This window comes from Salvelinus sp. IW2-2015, linkage group LG16, assembly GCF_002910315.2.
Source record: "Salvelinus sp. IW2-2015 linkage group LG16, ASM291031v2, whole genome shotgun sequence".
Classification (NCBI taxonomy): Eukaryota; Metazoa; Chordata; class Actinopteri; order Salmoniformes; family Salmonidae; genus Salvelinus; species Salvelinus sp. IW2-2015.
This window is the reverse complement of record NC_036856.1, coordinates 25,277,182-25,293,666: the sequence shown is the minus strand read 5'-3', so window position 1 is coordinate 25,293,666 and position 16,485 is coordinate 25,277,182. Positions and strand designations below refer to the sequence as shown.

At 44.7% G+C, this 16,485-nt stretch overlaps 1 protein-coding gene across 1 annotated transcript in view; it reads left to right on the top strand.

Moving 5' to 3' along the window:
- The window catches only part of palld (palladin, cytoskeletal associated protein), a 251,122-nt gene that overhangs the window by 91,641 nt on the left and 142,996 nt on the right, over positions 1–16,485 (top strand).

The following is a 16,485-nucleotide window of genomic DNA, read 5'->3' as shown; positions in this document are numbered from 1 at the left end:
GACACCCCCACGCTCTCCCCTATCCCCACCCACACATGCCCCTCTTGCCCCCCCCCCCCCCCCCTAACCTCAGCTATCTGGGGCACGCACGCACACACGCACACGCACACGCACACACGCACGCACGCACGCACACACACACACACACACACACACACACAACACACACACACACACACACACCACACACACACACACACACACACACACACACACACACACACACACCACACACACACACACACACACACACACACCTTTAACTTTAACCTGTTGGTATACATCCATCTACTGGCTGCCACCCTGCTTGGGTTAAGTCAGCTAGAAAAGCAGTGTCAGGCTAAAAGTTGACCTAGATGCTGTAATGGGGTGTCAGTTTTGGAATTCCCTCCCTAGTGGGGGGGGGGGGCTGTCCCTGGGATCTGCACCTAGGGGAAACTTCATTCCCAGAGCCACTAACCCGAGCGGTTGTCCATTCACTTTCACAAGAGGGAAAGCAGCTGAAAAACATCCTCTCTATCTGACATACTTGGGACTCCTTTTAATATCTCCAACTTCGTTCCTCTCCTCCTCTGCAGCCCGTCCCTCCTATCTCTCTCTCAATCCAACGGCCAGTTATTGGCATGGGAAACAATGTTAAACATTGCCAAAAGCAAGTGAAGTAAGATTATATACAAAAAGTTGAAATAAACAATAAAAATGAACTCTCTCCCTCTCTCCCACCCTTGTTATGATTGAGGCAGAGGCCTGCTGTGTTTGTGTGTGTGTGTGGGTGTTGTGTGTGTGTGTGTGTGTGTGTGTGTGTGATTGTGTGTGTTGTGTGGTTGTGTGTGTGTGAGTGTGTGTGTGTGGTGTGGTGTGGTTGTGTGTGTTGTGTGTGTGTGTGTTGTGTGGTGTGTGTGTGTGTGTTGTGTGTGTGTGTGTTGGTGTGGGTGTTGTGTGTGTGTGTGAGTGTGCATTCCCGTGCACGTTCATGCATGTTTACTGTGCATTCGGGAAAGTTACGTTACAGTCTTATCGGGCGTGATGTGTGTCCTCATCAATCTTACAGGACATACCCATAATGACAGTTCAAAACTGTTGTTTTGCAAATTTGATAAAAATTACAACCTTTCTGGAACGGAAAAATCACATTACATAACTATTCAGACCTTTTACTCAGTACTTTGTTGAAGCACTTCGGTGATACAGCCTCTAGTCTTCTTGGGTAGTCTGTACAAGCCTGGCACACTGTATTTGGGAGTTGTCTGATGTCTTCTCTGCAGAACCTTCTCAAAGCTCTGTCAGGTTTGGATGGGGAGCATCGCTACACAGCTATTTTCAGTCTCTCCAGAGATGGTTCGATCGGGTTCAAGTCTGGTTGGCTGGGCCACTCCAAGACATCCAAATTCTTTTCCTGCATTGTCTTGGCTGTGTGCTTAGAGCCTCGTGTGTATGTCTTCGCGGTGTCGTGCTCCTCCGTTGGATGTCCAACGGACAACGACTCTAAGCACACAGCCAAGACAATGCAGGAAAAGATTTTGAATGGTCCTTTGATGGGCCCAGCCCAGGCCCAGACTTGAACCCGATCGACATCTTGGAGAGACTGAAAATAGCTGTGTAGCATGCTCCCCATCCAACCTGACAGAGCTTGAGAGGTTCTGCAGAGAAGAATGAGAGAAACTCCCAAATACAGGGTGGCCAGGCTTGTAATGTCATACCAAGAAGACTAGTCAGGCTGTATTCACTGCCGAAGTGCTCAACAAAGTACTGTGGTAAAGTGTCTGAATAGTTATGTAAATGTGATTTTCCGTTTTTTTTGGTTTTAATTTTTATCAGTTGTGTGCAAACAACAGTTTTTTGATTTGTCATTATGGGGTATTGTCTGTAGATTGATTTGAGGAAAAACAAATAAATCAATTGATAAGACTGTAACGTAATTTTCGAATGCACAGTCATGCATGACGTGCACGAATGCACACTCACACCAACACACACACACACACACACACACACACACCACACACACCACACACACATCACACACACACACACACACACACCCACACACACACACACACACACACACTCACACACACACACAACACACACACACACACACACAACACACACACACCACACACACACACACAACACCCACCACCACAAAGCACGGCTCGCTCTGCTGATCATAACAAGGTGGGAGAGAGGGAGAGAGTTCATTTTTATTGTTTATTTCACTTTTGTATATATCTACTTCACTTGCTTTGGCAATGTTAACATATGTTTCCCATGCAATAAAGCCTTTGGATTGAGAATAGGATGGACGGGCTCAGAGGAGAAAAGGAAAGGTGGAGATATTAAAGGAGTCCAGTATGTCTAGTGTAGGAAGGGGTGTTTTTCAGCTGCTTTCTCTGTAAATGATGTCGGAACCGCTGGGTATTGTGGCTCTGGATGAGTTTCCCTAGGTCAGATCAGGGACAGCCCCCCCCCCCCCAAACCTAGGGAGGAATTCAAAACTGACCCATTATCAGCATCTAGGTGCAACTTTACCTGACACGCTTTTTCTACTGACTTACCAGCAGGTGCAGCAGTAGCATGATGTATACAACAGGTTAAAGTTAAAGTGTGGTGTGTGTTGTGTGTGTGTGTGTGTGTGTGTGTGTGTGTGGTGTGTGTGTGTGTGTGTGTGTGTGTGTGTGTGTGTGTGTGTGTGTGTGTGTGTGTGTGTGTGTGTGTGTGTGCGTGCGTGCGTGTGTGCGTGTGCGGTGTGCGTGTGTGCGTGCGTGCCCCAGATAGCTGAGGTTAGGGGGGGGGGGGGGGGGGGCAAGAGGGGCATGTGTGGGTGGGGATAGGGGAGAGCGTGGGGTGTCAGTTAATACCTGCTGCGGTTGGACCACCTGTCTGTCTGCCCCAGGCTCTAAGCTGACCATTTTTTATCAAATGTAGGCACACAAAAAGACATTAAGGAGCACCATGAAAAATATTTGAGGGCTCCCGGTGGCGCAGCGGTCTGGGACACTGCACTGCAGTGCTAGTAGGCGTCACGATCGACCGCGATTCGATCCTGGGCTCTATCACAACCGGCCATAATCGGGAGTCCCATAAGGCGCGTGCACAATGGCCCAGTGTCGTTAGGGAGGGTTTGGACATGGGGGCTTTACAAGTAGGCCGTCATTGTAAATAAGAATTTGTTCTTAACTTCTTAATTTTTCTAGGCGCACTGGTGCAAATGCAAGTAAAATCGTAAAATGGTTGTACTGTAGAACCCTGCAGACCTGTGTGTGTGTGTGTGTGTGTGCATGTATGTTTGTGTGGTTCTGTGGCATGTGTGTGTGTGGGTCTGTGCATGTATGTTTGTGTGGGGTATGTGTGTGTGTGGGTCTGTGCATGTGTGTGTGTGTGTTTGTATGTGTGTGTGTGTGTGTGTGTGTGAGTGTGTGTGTGAGTGTGTCCAGAACTTACACTCCCTATGTAAACAGCAGTTAGGTAAACACACATACAGAGAGAAAAACAGATGTACGCAAATGTATACCATCACCATAATAAACTCCATACGACACCGCAGACACTCACCAATCACACGTCTCAGAGAGAGAGAGAGCGAGACCCCACAGAGCCCCAGGACACCAACACAATTAGACCCAACTAAATCATGAGAAAAACTAAAAGATAAAAAAAAATGAGCAAACTGGAATGCATTGGCACAATACCTGACCACTGTGACTGACCCAAAATCGGAAATCTTTGACTATTACAGACTCAGTGAGCACAGCCTTGCTATTGAGAAAGGCCATCGAAGTCAGACCTGGCTCTCAGAGAAGACAGGCTATGTGCACACTGCCCACAAAATGAGGTGGAAACTGAGCTGCACTTCCTAACCTCCTGCCAATTATGACCATATTATTTCCCTCAGATTACACAGACCACAAAGAATTTGAAAACAAAATCCAATTTTGATAAACTCCATGTATTTTGGGTGAATACCAGTGTGCCATCACGAGCGAAGATTTGTGACCTGTTGCCACAAGACTAGGGACCGCAGTGATGAACAAACACATTGTAAATACAACCATATTTATGTTTATTATTTTCCCTTTTGTATTTGAACTATTTGCACATTGTTACAACACTGTACATAGGCATAATATTGTGTGAGTGTAATGGTTTACTGTTCATTTCTTGATTGTTTATTTCACTTTTGTTTATTATCTATTTAACTTGCTTTGGCAATGTAAACATACGTTTCCCATGCCAGTAGAGCTGTTTGAATTGAGAGAGAGAGAGCGATAGAGAGAGCGATGAGAGCGATAGTAGAGAGCGATAGAGAGAGCGATAGAGAGAGCGATAGAGAGAGCGAGAGAGGAAGAGCGAGAGAGCGAGAGAGCGAGAGAGCGAGAGAGAGCGAGGGAGAGAGAGCGGAGAGAGCGAGAGAGCGGAGAAGAGAGCGAGAGAGAGAAGCGAGAGAGAGAGAGCGAGAGGAGAGAGAGCGGAGAGCGAGAGCGAGAGAGAGAGAGAGAGCGAGAGAGAGAGAGAGAGAGAGAGAGAGAGAGAGGAGAGAGAGAGAGAGAGGCGAGAGAGAGAGAGAGAGAGAGAGGAGAAGAGAGAGAGAGGAGAGGGAGAGAGAGAGAGAGAGAGAGAGAGAGAGAGAGAGACCCAATTACACAATGTATACATTGCCGGAAAACAAGGGAGTAGTAACTCAGACTCAAATCCTTGGCTTAGCACAGACACACACATACCATGCAGTGTAGAGTGGGCTTTGGGGGTTATGAGGGTGTTGAGTGAAGGGGGTCAGGGTTCACACTCTCAGCTGCTGTAAGGGCAGAGGGGAGCACAGCTCTACTTTTGCACACCCCACCATAGCCAAAGCACGCAGTGGTGGGAAAAAGTACCAATTGTCATACTTGAGTAAAAGTAAAGATACCTAATAGAAAATGACTCAAGTAAAAGTGAAAGTCATCCAGTAAATACAAGCAGGTGACACTTGGTCAAAGAGTCACTGACAGTATGTTGTTAAAAGAGCAACTGTAGCTAATGACTGTTGTAAATAGAGCCAATATACAGGTTGGTTCTGTCCTCCTGGCTCATCAGACTAGGAGAATGGAGTCGTTCTGTCAATATTAGTTCAACTGGAAGTTGTGTTTCTTCTTGTGGCATGTATAGCATGACACGACCAGTTAACTCTGGTCTGGTGTGCCACACTTCAGGTTTTTGAGTTGATCAGGATTGCCTTGAGCCTGGATCAGGTCTGTCTGTGTTCCTGCCATTGATGTCATTATCAAGCCAAACTTGTTTCAGTGACATGATTGAGTTGGCATGCTAGCACAAACAGAGATGCACTCAGGCTAGATAACTTTACCCCTGGCTAAGATAACAGCTGACGGTCTTCAGTAGCTCTTTGTTAGAGACCAAAGGTAAGAGGTGAACCAGGCAGAGACGTGGATAATAGTCACTGGTATGAGAGGACTGGTTTGTATTCATTGCACACATTTCAAAACGTACGCAAACATTTTGCAACGGAAAGGAAAACGAGTGTTTCTTATTGGACAACTTCAGGTACATTCTCCCTGTTTCAGTATGTTTTACTTCCATTTCGTAACCAACCGAATATGACCCTGGCCATACCACTTCACTAATCTCTACATTTCCACCCCTCTGTGTGTATTCTAACGCAGTTCAAAGGGCTGGGCAAATCTCTCCCAAACCGCTGTTTGATCAAACACGGAGTGTTGTGGTGTAGCTGGGTGGACATGGGATTATGGCCTATAGATGGCTATAGACTATTTCTGGGCTACTGGCTTGCACGCACAGGCAAAATGCATAAGAACGCTTAGCACCACGCACGCACGCGCACACACACACACACCACACACACACCACACACACACACACACACACACACACACACACACACACACACTTTATGACGTAGTTCTATCTGACTACACTTATGTAGCCTACTCTATGGACTACTATTCACTAGCCACTGTTACGTGTTAGCGACAGAGGAAGTAGTGGTGGGTGTGGTGTGTGTGTGGTGTGTGTGGTGTGTGTGTGTGTGTGTGTGTGTGTGTGTGTGTGTGTTGTGTGTGTGGTGTGTGTGTGTGTGTGTGTGTGTGGTGTGGTGTCTTGTGGTTGTGTGTAGTAACCTGAGCACATAGAAAGCGTTCCTAGGATTCCAGGCCTGTTTGGGGTGGGTGTGACTGTAGCCTGTGGGTCTCTGTGGAATTGTGGGCTTGTGCAGGGAAGAGGCTACGCAATAATAGGTGAGTCACAACTCCCCTAACACACACACACTCACGCACGCTCCGAAGTTAACCAATGTCTAACCAATGAAGAGAAGAGAAGCCCCAATGTCTAACCAATGAAAGACGAGGAAGCCCCAACGTCTTAACCAAGGATAGAGACGAGAAGCCCCCATGTCTAACAATGAAGAGACGAGAAGCCCAATGTCTAACAATGAAGAGAAACCCCAATGTCTAAACCAATGAAGAGAAGAGAAGCACAATGTCTAACCAATGAAGAGAAGAGAAGCCCCAATGTCTTAACCAATGAGCGTGACGAGAAGCCCCATGTCTAACCAATGAGAGAAGAGAAGCCTCACTGTCTAACCAATGAAGAGAGAGAAGCTCACTGTCTAACCAATAAGAAGAAGAGAAGCCCAATGTCTAACCAATGAAGTGACGAGAAGCCCAATGTCTAACCAATGAAGAGAAGAGGAAGCCCACTGTCTAACCAATGAAGAAGAAGAGAAGCCAATGTCTAACCAATGAAGTGACGAGAAGCCCAATGTCTAACCAATGAAGAGAGAGAAGCGCTCACTGTCTAACAATGAAGAGAAGAGAAGCCTCACTGTCTAACAATGAAGGAAGGAAAGCCCCAATGTCTAACCAATTGAAGTGACGAGAAGCCCCCAATGTCTAACAATGAAGAGAAGAGAAAGCCTTTCCCCCCCACTTGGGTCTAAAACCAATGAAAGAAGAGAAGCCCATGTCTAACCAATGAAGTGACGAGAAGCCCAGTGTCTTAACCAAATGAAGAGAAGAGAAAGGCCTCACTGTCTAACAGTGAAGGAGAAGAGAACCAATGTTAACATGAATGATGAGAATCCCCAGTGTCTAACCAATGAAGAGACAAGAAAAGCCCCAATGTCTAACGAATGAAGAGAAAGCCCAATGTCTAACCATGAAGAGAAGAGAAGCCCCAATGGTCTAACAATGAAGAGACAAGAAGCTCCCAATGATCTTACGAATGAAAGAGACAGCCCCAATGTCTCACGCAATGAAGAACGAGAAGCCCAATGTCTAACCAATGAAGAGACGAGAAGCTGCCAATGTCGTAACGAATGAAGAGAAAGCCAATGTCTAACCAATGAAGAGAAGAGGAAGCGCCACTGTCTAAACGAATGAAGAGAAGAGAAGCCCCAATGTCTAACCAATGAGAGAAGGAGAAGCCCAATTGTTAACGATGAAGAGAAGAGAAGCCCCAATGGCTAACAATGAAGAGAGAGAAGCCCAATGTCTAACCAATAAGGACGAGAAGCCCCAATGTCTAACGACATGAATAGACGAGAAGCCCCATGTCTAACCAATGAAGAGAGAGGAAGCCACCAATGTCTAACCAATGAAGAGACGAGAAGCCCCAATGTCTAAACCAATGAAGAGAAGAGGAAGCCCCAATGTTAACCATATGAAGAGAAGAGAAGCCCATGTCTATACCAATGAAGAGAAGAGAACCCAATGTCTATAACCAATGAAGAGACGAGAAGCCCCCAATGTCTAACCAATGAAGAGACAGCAAATGAAAATTAAGTCCCATATAAAAAAAAAAAGTCTGGATAATCATCATGTATTTGGTTCTATGGAAAAGATGAGCTAAGCCAAGTTTAGACCAGTTCCAGACCCTCTTCCCGCAGGGTTAGGCTCGCCCGACTGGGCGCTGTTTGAACAGATCAGCTGCACTAACCCTGGAATAGACAGTGAGTCTCATCATTAGCGTTTTCTAAATCGTGATGAAACATAGGGAGCTTGACCCAGAAACATTCCTGGCCCTAACCGATTGATGTGTTATTCGTGAATGTATAATGGGTCATGTCAAAGATGATATTACCCCACAGACCTGGTCAAATAGAACCCCACGTAATAAATACAATACTTGTCTCTGAGATGGCGTCTTGATTTAGTTGGAATTTTCATTTGGGGACATTCTGGTGGTTCCATTGGTAACGGGCAAATAAAATCAGCGCATTAGCTTTTCAAATATTTTGAAAGTATTTAACTATGTTTCTGACTCCAGGTCTTGTCCTCACCCAAAAACCCCTCATGCTTAGCAGTAAATCATTTTAAATCCCTGTTTTCATGGTCTTTGCTGTGAACTTCACACACACACACACCACCACACACAGCACACACACACACACACAGACACACACACACACACACCCCACACATTGAGATCAAACACTCTGTATGTTAAAGCATAACAACCAGACACTTAATTTCACTGGAGATCTTCATTTCAATATACTTGTTTTGATAGAAGATAAAACTGATCTCAAAGCTAAGGGGCTTGCATCTGTGCAGGACTATCATCTTTGTCGGTGTGTGTGTGGGTGTGTGTGTGGTGTGTGTGTCTTTTGTGTGTGTGTGGTGTGTGTGTGTGTGTGTGTGGTGTGGTGTGTGTGTGTGTGTGTTGTGTGTGTGTGTGGTTTAGGAGCAGGAACAGAACAGCCACCCGACCACGGCCTGTTCACCTGCTACCCATATAGAGAGGCGGGAACAGGTAGGGTGCATCAAACTATGGGCCAATGACACTGAAAAACAGCTTCTTATCTCCGGTCATCCAGACTGTTAAAATAGTTCCCACTAGCCAGCAGGTCTTAGTTTATCATGTTACTAGCGACTCCACCGGTACGCTTACATGTCGTTCTAAATTTCTTTACATTTTGGGATTTGGGTGTATTGTTTTGTACTGTTGTTATTACTGCACTGTTGTAGCTGGAAACCACTACAGCAATTTCTGCTAACCTGAGATAACATTCTGGAAAAATTTGTACGCAGACAATAAATGATTTGATTTTGATTTGCTATGAGTGCGGTTTGTGTGTGTTTTAAACAGAGCGATAGATGGTTTCGCTTCTTTGCTTCCTGTTTTCGTGTCCCATCTAATTCCACATTAGATGCAATTATTAAAGGCATATTGGGTGTGCTTCCACTCCAGGTCTCCAGTAGACCCAGTTCCCAGTAGCCAGTACTCACTCCAGTATGTCCAACCATCAGTTCGAGTAGCCACTCCACGTCTCCGTAGCCCACTGCCAGTCCTCCCAGTAGCCACTGCAGTTCGTAGCCGTACCATCTCCAGTACTCAGTGCTCCAGTCTAGACAAAATGTGTATCGGGAGTCAAAGATGATAGCAACACTCAAGAGAAAGCTGCTCGACAATGCACATGCACAGGCCATCGACTGCAACACACGTGCGCACGCTTGCACACAACAATAGTTCCAATTTGGTGTCAACATGCACCACATGCGCCATACAGACTCATACACACGTGATTTCAGATTAGACTCGATCACACACACACACCACACACACTACACAACACACCACACACTACACACACACACACACACACGTCACACAGGCACAACCAACACACACACACACACACACACACTCATTGGGATGCTGCACCCGGGCATTGCTGGCAGCTTGAGTCGGGCGGTCTCAAAGAGAAGGCTTTTCAAACACAACTCTCATGAGGAATTAAACCACAAAGACAAGACACAGCAGCCCTCCGTGTAAATAGTAGCTTTGTTTAAAAACAAAACCCCTCCCTCCCGTTACCACGCCCTCAGCCTTACCCCTCATCCAACACTCTTCTCATTCTCCGCCTCTTTTTCTCCTTCCTTACATCTCTCTCCCTTCATCTATTTTCTACCATTCGCCCTCCAGCTTTCCCCCCTCTCATCCTTCGGCTCTTCCCCTCTCTTCCTCCTGTCCTTACCTCCATCCATCTCTCACTCCTCTCTCTGCTATTCCTCGCGCCTCTCTCCACTTCACTAGTTTTAAGCTTGGTCAGATGAGAAACAACTGTGACATTGGTCAATGCATGTTCGTCCCAATGTAACTCATTCTATAATTATATAGATGAGATGTCCATTAAATACTGTTGTATTGTGCATTTCCTGAGCACATCCAAACTTTCTTTGATACTGCTCAAAGGAATGCCAAAATTATTCCGCTTCACAAGTTCTGGATGCGTTCTGACTGTTTCCTTGTCATGTATTGTTTTAGTTGCGTCAGGGCGGGGAGTTGGGTGGGTTGGTTCTAGGTTTGACTTTTCTATGTTGGGATTTTGTTGTTCGGCTGAGTATGATTCTCATATCCGAGACAGTCTGTCAATCTTGTCCCTGATTGAGAATCATACTAGAGGCAGCCTGGGTTTCAGCTTGTTGTTTTGTGGGTGTTTGTTCTGTCAGTGTTTGGGGCACACAGGATGTTCGTAGGTTAGTCACGTTTCTGTTGGTTTTTGCTTTTGTAGTGTTTGTTGTTTCCGATTACTAATGAATACTACCAATCCGCATCTTGGTCCGATCATGGCTCTCCTCGTCTGAGGAGGAGACGACTACCGACAGCCGTTTACAAGTCAAAATAAGAAGTCAGTCAATGGACATTATATAACTGAACTGATATATTTTTATAATCTTATTTGGTATGTTGTGGTGATAGCGCTAATATCTAGATACGTAGATTGTAGATCTTCTTCCAATCATGTATCTACTATAAATTTCCAATCCCCCTATAATTTGTTTTTTGTAAAATACTGTATATGTACAGTACGCCATGTAAAATTTTGGACACCAGCGCGTAGCGCAACGAATTATTCTTTTCTTATTTTAGCTCACATTGGAGAATAATGAGTGAAGACTCTGGGGGTTGGTGTGTGTCTGGCCTGGTTATCATGTAGAACCAAAAAAGTGTATTATTTTTTTATTTTTTATTTGGAGATTCTTTAAAGTAGCCACCCTTTTGCCTTGATGACAGCTTTGCAGTCTTTGGCATTCTCTCAACCCAGGCCTTCACCTGGAATTATTTTCCTACAGTCTTGAAGGGTTCCCCACATATGCTTAGCACTTGTTGGCTCGTTCCTTTCACTCTGCGGCTCAAACTTATCCCCAACCCATCTCAATTCAAATCAATCAAATGTTATTGGTCACATAACACATGGTTAGCAGATGGAATGCAAGGTAGCAAAATGCTTGTGCTTCTGGTCTAGGACAGTGCAGTCAATATCTAACACAAGGTAATCTAACATTCCCCAACAACTACCTAATACACACAAATCAAAAGGGGTGAATGCGATATGATTGAAGTCGGGTGATTATGGAGGGCTAGGGTCTTCTGATGCAGCCCTCCACGTTCCATCTGGTCAAATAGCCCTTACACAAGCCTGGAGGGTGTTGGGTCATTGTCCTGTTGAAAACAATTATAGCCACTAAGCGCAAACCAGATGGGGATGGCGTGATCGCGTGCAGAATTTCTTGGTAGCCATGCTGGTTGGTGTGCTCGAATTCTAAATAAATCAACAACAGTGTCACCAGGCAAAGCACCCACAACCATCACACCTCCTCCTCCATGCCACCAGTTTGTAACCACACCATGCGAGATCATCCGTAACTCTTTGCGTTCTCACAAAGACACAGTGGTTGGAACCAAAAATCTCAAACTTGGACTCATCAGACCAAAGGACAGATTTCCCCTGTTCTAATGCCATGTCATTTCTTTTTGTCGAAGCAAGTCTCTTCTTATTATTGGTGTCCTTTAGTAGTGGTTTCTTTGCAGCAATTCGACCATTTGAAGGCCTGATTCACGCAGTCTCCTCTGAACAGTTTGATTTGTTGAGACGTGTCTTTACTTGAACTCTGTGAAGCATTTATTTTGCTGCAATCTTGAATGTGCCAGTTTAACTTCCTAATGAAAGTTATTCCTTTGCAGCAGAGGTAACTCTGGGTCTCTCATTCCTGTGTGGTTCCTCATGAGAGCCGTTTCATCATAGTGCTTGATGGTTTTTCCAGCTCTGCACTTGAAGAAACTTTCAAAATTTCTGAAAGCTTCCTTATTGATTAAAAGTCTTTAAAGTAACAAATACACAATGAAGCGCAAACAGCTAATGATGGACTGTCATTTCTCCTTTTGCTTATTTGAGCTGTTATTCATAATGATGGACTTGGTCGTTTACCAAAAGGGGCAGTCTTCTGTGATACTACCTCTTAACCTGTTACAATATTCTTAGTACGAACTCGAAACCCAGGCGAGAGAAACACAGCAAGCAAGAGGTAAGGGTAATCCCAGAACTTTTTACTGAGAGTCTAAACCAGAAACAAGGCAACCACACAAAATAAAACGTGAGACCTAAAGGCAAGCGATAACAGGCCAACTGAGAACCTAAATAAACCAAGGCAACAGGTGACAGAGAAGGGTAATTTAAACCCACAGGTGAATCAATAAGAATAATCAGGGGTAACCTGGAAACTAGAAAACAGGGTAAGGATGCCCTTCCAGTGGTAAACCAAGAAAAAACAATCAAAATAAAACAGAAACTTGTGACACTACCTTATGTTACAACACACTGATTGGCTCAAACTGCGATAAGAGAAAGAAATTCCACAAATAACTTTTAACAATGGCCACACCTGTTAATTGAAATGCATTCAGGTGACTACCTACAATTAGCTGGTGAGAGAATGCCAAAAAGTGTGCACAAGCTGTCATCAAGGCAAAGGTGGCTACTTTGAAGAATCGCAAATCTTACAAATATATTTTTGGGTTACTATGTGATTCCATGTGGTCATTTCATAGTTTTGATGTTCTCACTATTTTCTACAATGTAGAAAATAGTAAAAATAAGAAAAAACCGTGGTAAGTGAGTAAGTGTGTCCAAAACTTTTGACTGTTTTCCCCAGTTTGTTAAGTTACAGCCGTATTGTAAAAATGATTAAAAAATAAATCCTCAGCAATCTACCACCACAACACCCCATAATAAAAAAGCAAACATTTTTGGGGCAAAATTTATTAAATTTACAAAGTATTCAGGACCCTTTGCTATGAGGACTCAAAATTTACCTTCAGGTTGCACTTTCATGTTTCCATGACATCCTTGATGTGTCTACCAACTGATTAGAGTCCACCTGTTGGTAATATCCATGATTGGACATGAATTTGGAAAGGCACACACACCTGTCTAATATAAGTCCCACACGTGACAGTGCATGTCAGTGGAAAACCAAGCCATTGAGGTCGAAGGAATTGTCCGTGGAGCAGAGACAGGATTCTGTCGAGGCATCAGATCTGGAAAGGGTACCAAAAAATGTCTGGCCGCATTTGACGGTCCCAAGGCACAGTGGCCTCCATCATTCTTAATGGAAGAAGTTTGGAACCACCAAGACTTCTTCCTGGAGCTGGCCACCCAGCCAAACTGAGGCAATTGGGGGAGAAAGGCCTTGGTTCAGGGAGGTGACCAAGAACCCAATGCTCACTCTGACAGAGCTTCTTAGAGTTCCTCTTGTGGAGATGGAGGACCATCCAGAAAGGGACAACCCATCTCTGCAGCACTCACCATCAGGCCTTTATTGGTAGGAGTGACCAGACGAAAGCCACTCCTCAGTTAAAAATTCCACATGACAGCCCACTTGAGTTGCCAAAGGCACCTAAGCTCTCAAAACAAGATTCTCTGGTTTGATGAAACAGATTGAAACTCTTGGGCGCTGAATGCAAGCTCACGTCTGGGCGAAACCTGGCACCATCCCTAAGTGAAGCATGGTGGTGGCAAATCAGCTCTGGGGATGTTTTTTAGCGGCAGGGACTGGGAGGACTAGTCAGGCTAGAGGCAAAGCATTGAAGGAGCAAGTACAGAAGAGATAAGTTGTGAAAACCAGCTCCAGAGACTCAGGACCTCAGACTGGGTGAAGGTCACCTTCCAACAGGACAAAACGACCCTAAGCACACAGCCAAGACAACGCAGGAGGCTTTGGGACCAAGTCTCTGAATATCTTGAGTTGACCCAGGCCAGACTGAACACGTATTCGAACATCTCTCTGGGACCTGAAATTGTGTGCGTGGGTTGAGGGTGGGGGTGGGGGTGGGGGTGTGAGGGGTGGGGGTGGGGGGGGTGGGGAGGTGGGGGGGTGGGGAGGGGGTGGGCGGGGGAGGGCGGGGGGGTTGGGGTGGGAAGCGTACTGGGGGGGCCGGAACGGCAGGTCAGGAGGGGGGGGGTGACACGATCCATCCACCTGACAGAGCTTGAGGTGAATCTGCCATATCTTATTAAAGTATTTTCCTTGTTATTCTCCTCGCCGCTTCTACTTTCAGCTTATACATACGATATACATGTTCGGACACAGCGAAATCCTGCAGAGCTGGGAAGGTTGTAGAGAACCAGTTCGAAGTTTTAAATTATTAACTTTTGAACATTTCATTACCAGGAATGAACAAGCTCATATATATGTATATATAAAATATGTTTATTGGTTGCATACTAATTTTGTTTAATAAAAATAATAAAATCAAAGTTTAAGCCTGGCATTGGGTTGCGTTACCAGTTCATAACGATGTGCCATGGTAATCGGTCCATCGAAATTTCTTCCCCAACTATTTTGCAATCTATATGTGGCAACAGCTGTCAATGTTTTGGTCCTTAAATGAAAGCTGGTTTATAGCTTTTTTTTGACCTTTTTTTCAATTAGGATATTTGGTTTAAACCACAATTGTAAGGAAGAACACTGGCAGAAAGAGAAGGCAGCTATAGGGGGTTTAAATATGGAAAGTGACATGAACAGGACAGGAACAGCGATATTTTGAGATTATTTCATTTTCAAACAACCAAAAGGAGAGGTTGTAATCTGAATAAAGGGAAAGGCCTGTCTTGAACATGGGGCGAGACATTCTTACTAATTTGCTTAGAGAACCATTTGGTATTTAAATATTTTAAAAACGTTTGTAAATGTATTAGCAAGAATGGATCAAGCACTACTAAAAAGATGATGTAGTTAATACACACATACTGAACATAGTCAAACTTGCAGACTGACAAACACCACAAAAACACTATGAAACCCACAAACACACATTAAACACTATGGAAACCCACAAACACACATTAAACACTATGGAAACCCACAACACACAATAAACACTATAGGAAACTCACAAACACACATAAACACTATGGAAACCACAAAACAACATAAACACTATGAACCCACAAACACACATAAACATTCTCTCTCGCTCTGTCAGGTTGGATGGGGAGCATCGCTACACAGCTATTTTCAGGTCTCTCCAGAGATGTTCGATCGGGTTCAAGTCTGGGCTCTGGCTGGGCCACTCAAGGACATTCAAAATCTTTTCCTGCATTGTCTTGGCTGTGTGCTTAGAGTCGTTGTCCTGTTGGAAGGTGTACCTTCGCCCCAGTCTGAGGTCTGGAGCAGGCTGTCATCAAGGATCTCTCTGTGCTCCGTTCATCTTTCCCTCGATCCTGTCTAGTCTCCCAGTCCCTGCCACTGAAAAACATCCCCACAGCATGATGCTGCCACCCCCATGCTTCACCGTAGGGATGGTGTCAGGTTTACTCCAGACGTGACGCTTGGCATTCAGGCCAAAGAGTTCAATCTTGATTTCATCAGACTAGAGAATCTTGTTTCTCATGGTCTGAGAGTCCTTTAGGTGCTTTTTTGGCAAACTCCAAGTGGGCTGTCAGGCTACATTGGAGTCTGGCCACTCTACCATAAAGGCTTGGTTGGTGGAGTGCTGCAGAGATGGTTGTCTTTCTGGAAGGTTCTCCCATATCCACAGAGGAACTCTGGAGTTCTGTCAGAGTGACCATCGGGTTCTTGGTCACTTCCCTGATCAATGCGCTTCTCCCCTGATTGCTCAGTTTGGGCGGGCGGCCAGCTCTAGGAAGATTCTTGCTGGATCCAAATTTCTTCCATTTAAGAATGATGGACAATTATTTCAACTTCCTGGCTTGGTTTTTGCTCTGACATGCATTGTCAACTGTGGGACCTTATATAGACAGGTGTGTGCCTTTCCAAATCATGTCCAATCAATTGAATTTACCACAGGTAAACGTCTCAAAGATGATCAATGGAAACAGGATGCACCTGAGCTCAATTTTCAGTCTCATAGCAAAGGGTCTGAATACTTATGTAAATAAGGTATTTTATTTGTATTGTTTTTATACATTTTCAAACATTTCTAAAAACTTGTTTTCGCTTTTTCATTGTGGGGTATTGTGTGTAATTTATTGAGGGAAAACATATATTTAATCCATTTTAGAATAAGGCTGTAACGTAACAAATGTGGGATAAGGGAAGGGGTCTGTATACTTTCCGAATGCACTGTCTGTCTTTGTGTGTTTGTAAATGTGTCTGCATGCGTACGTGTGTTTAGAGTGTTTATGCTGTATGTGAGTATAGGTTTCCCTGCACAGCATGTGGTCGTGTG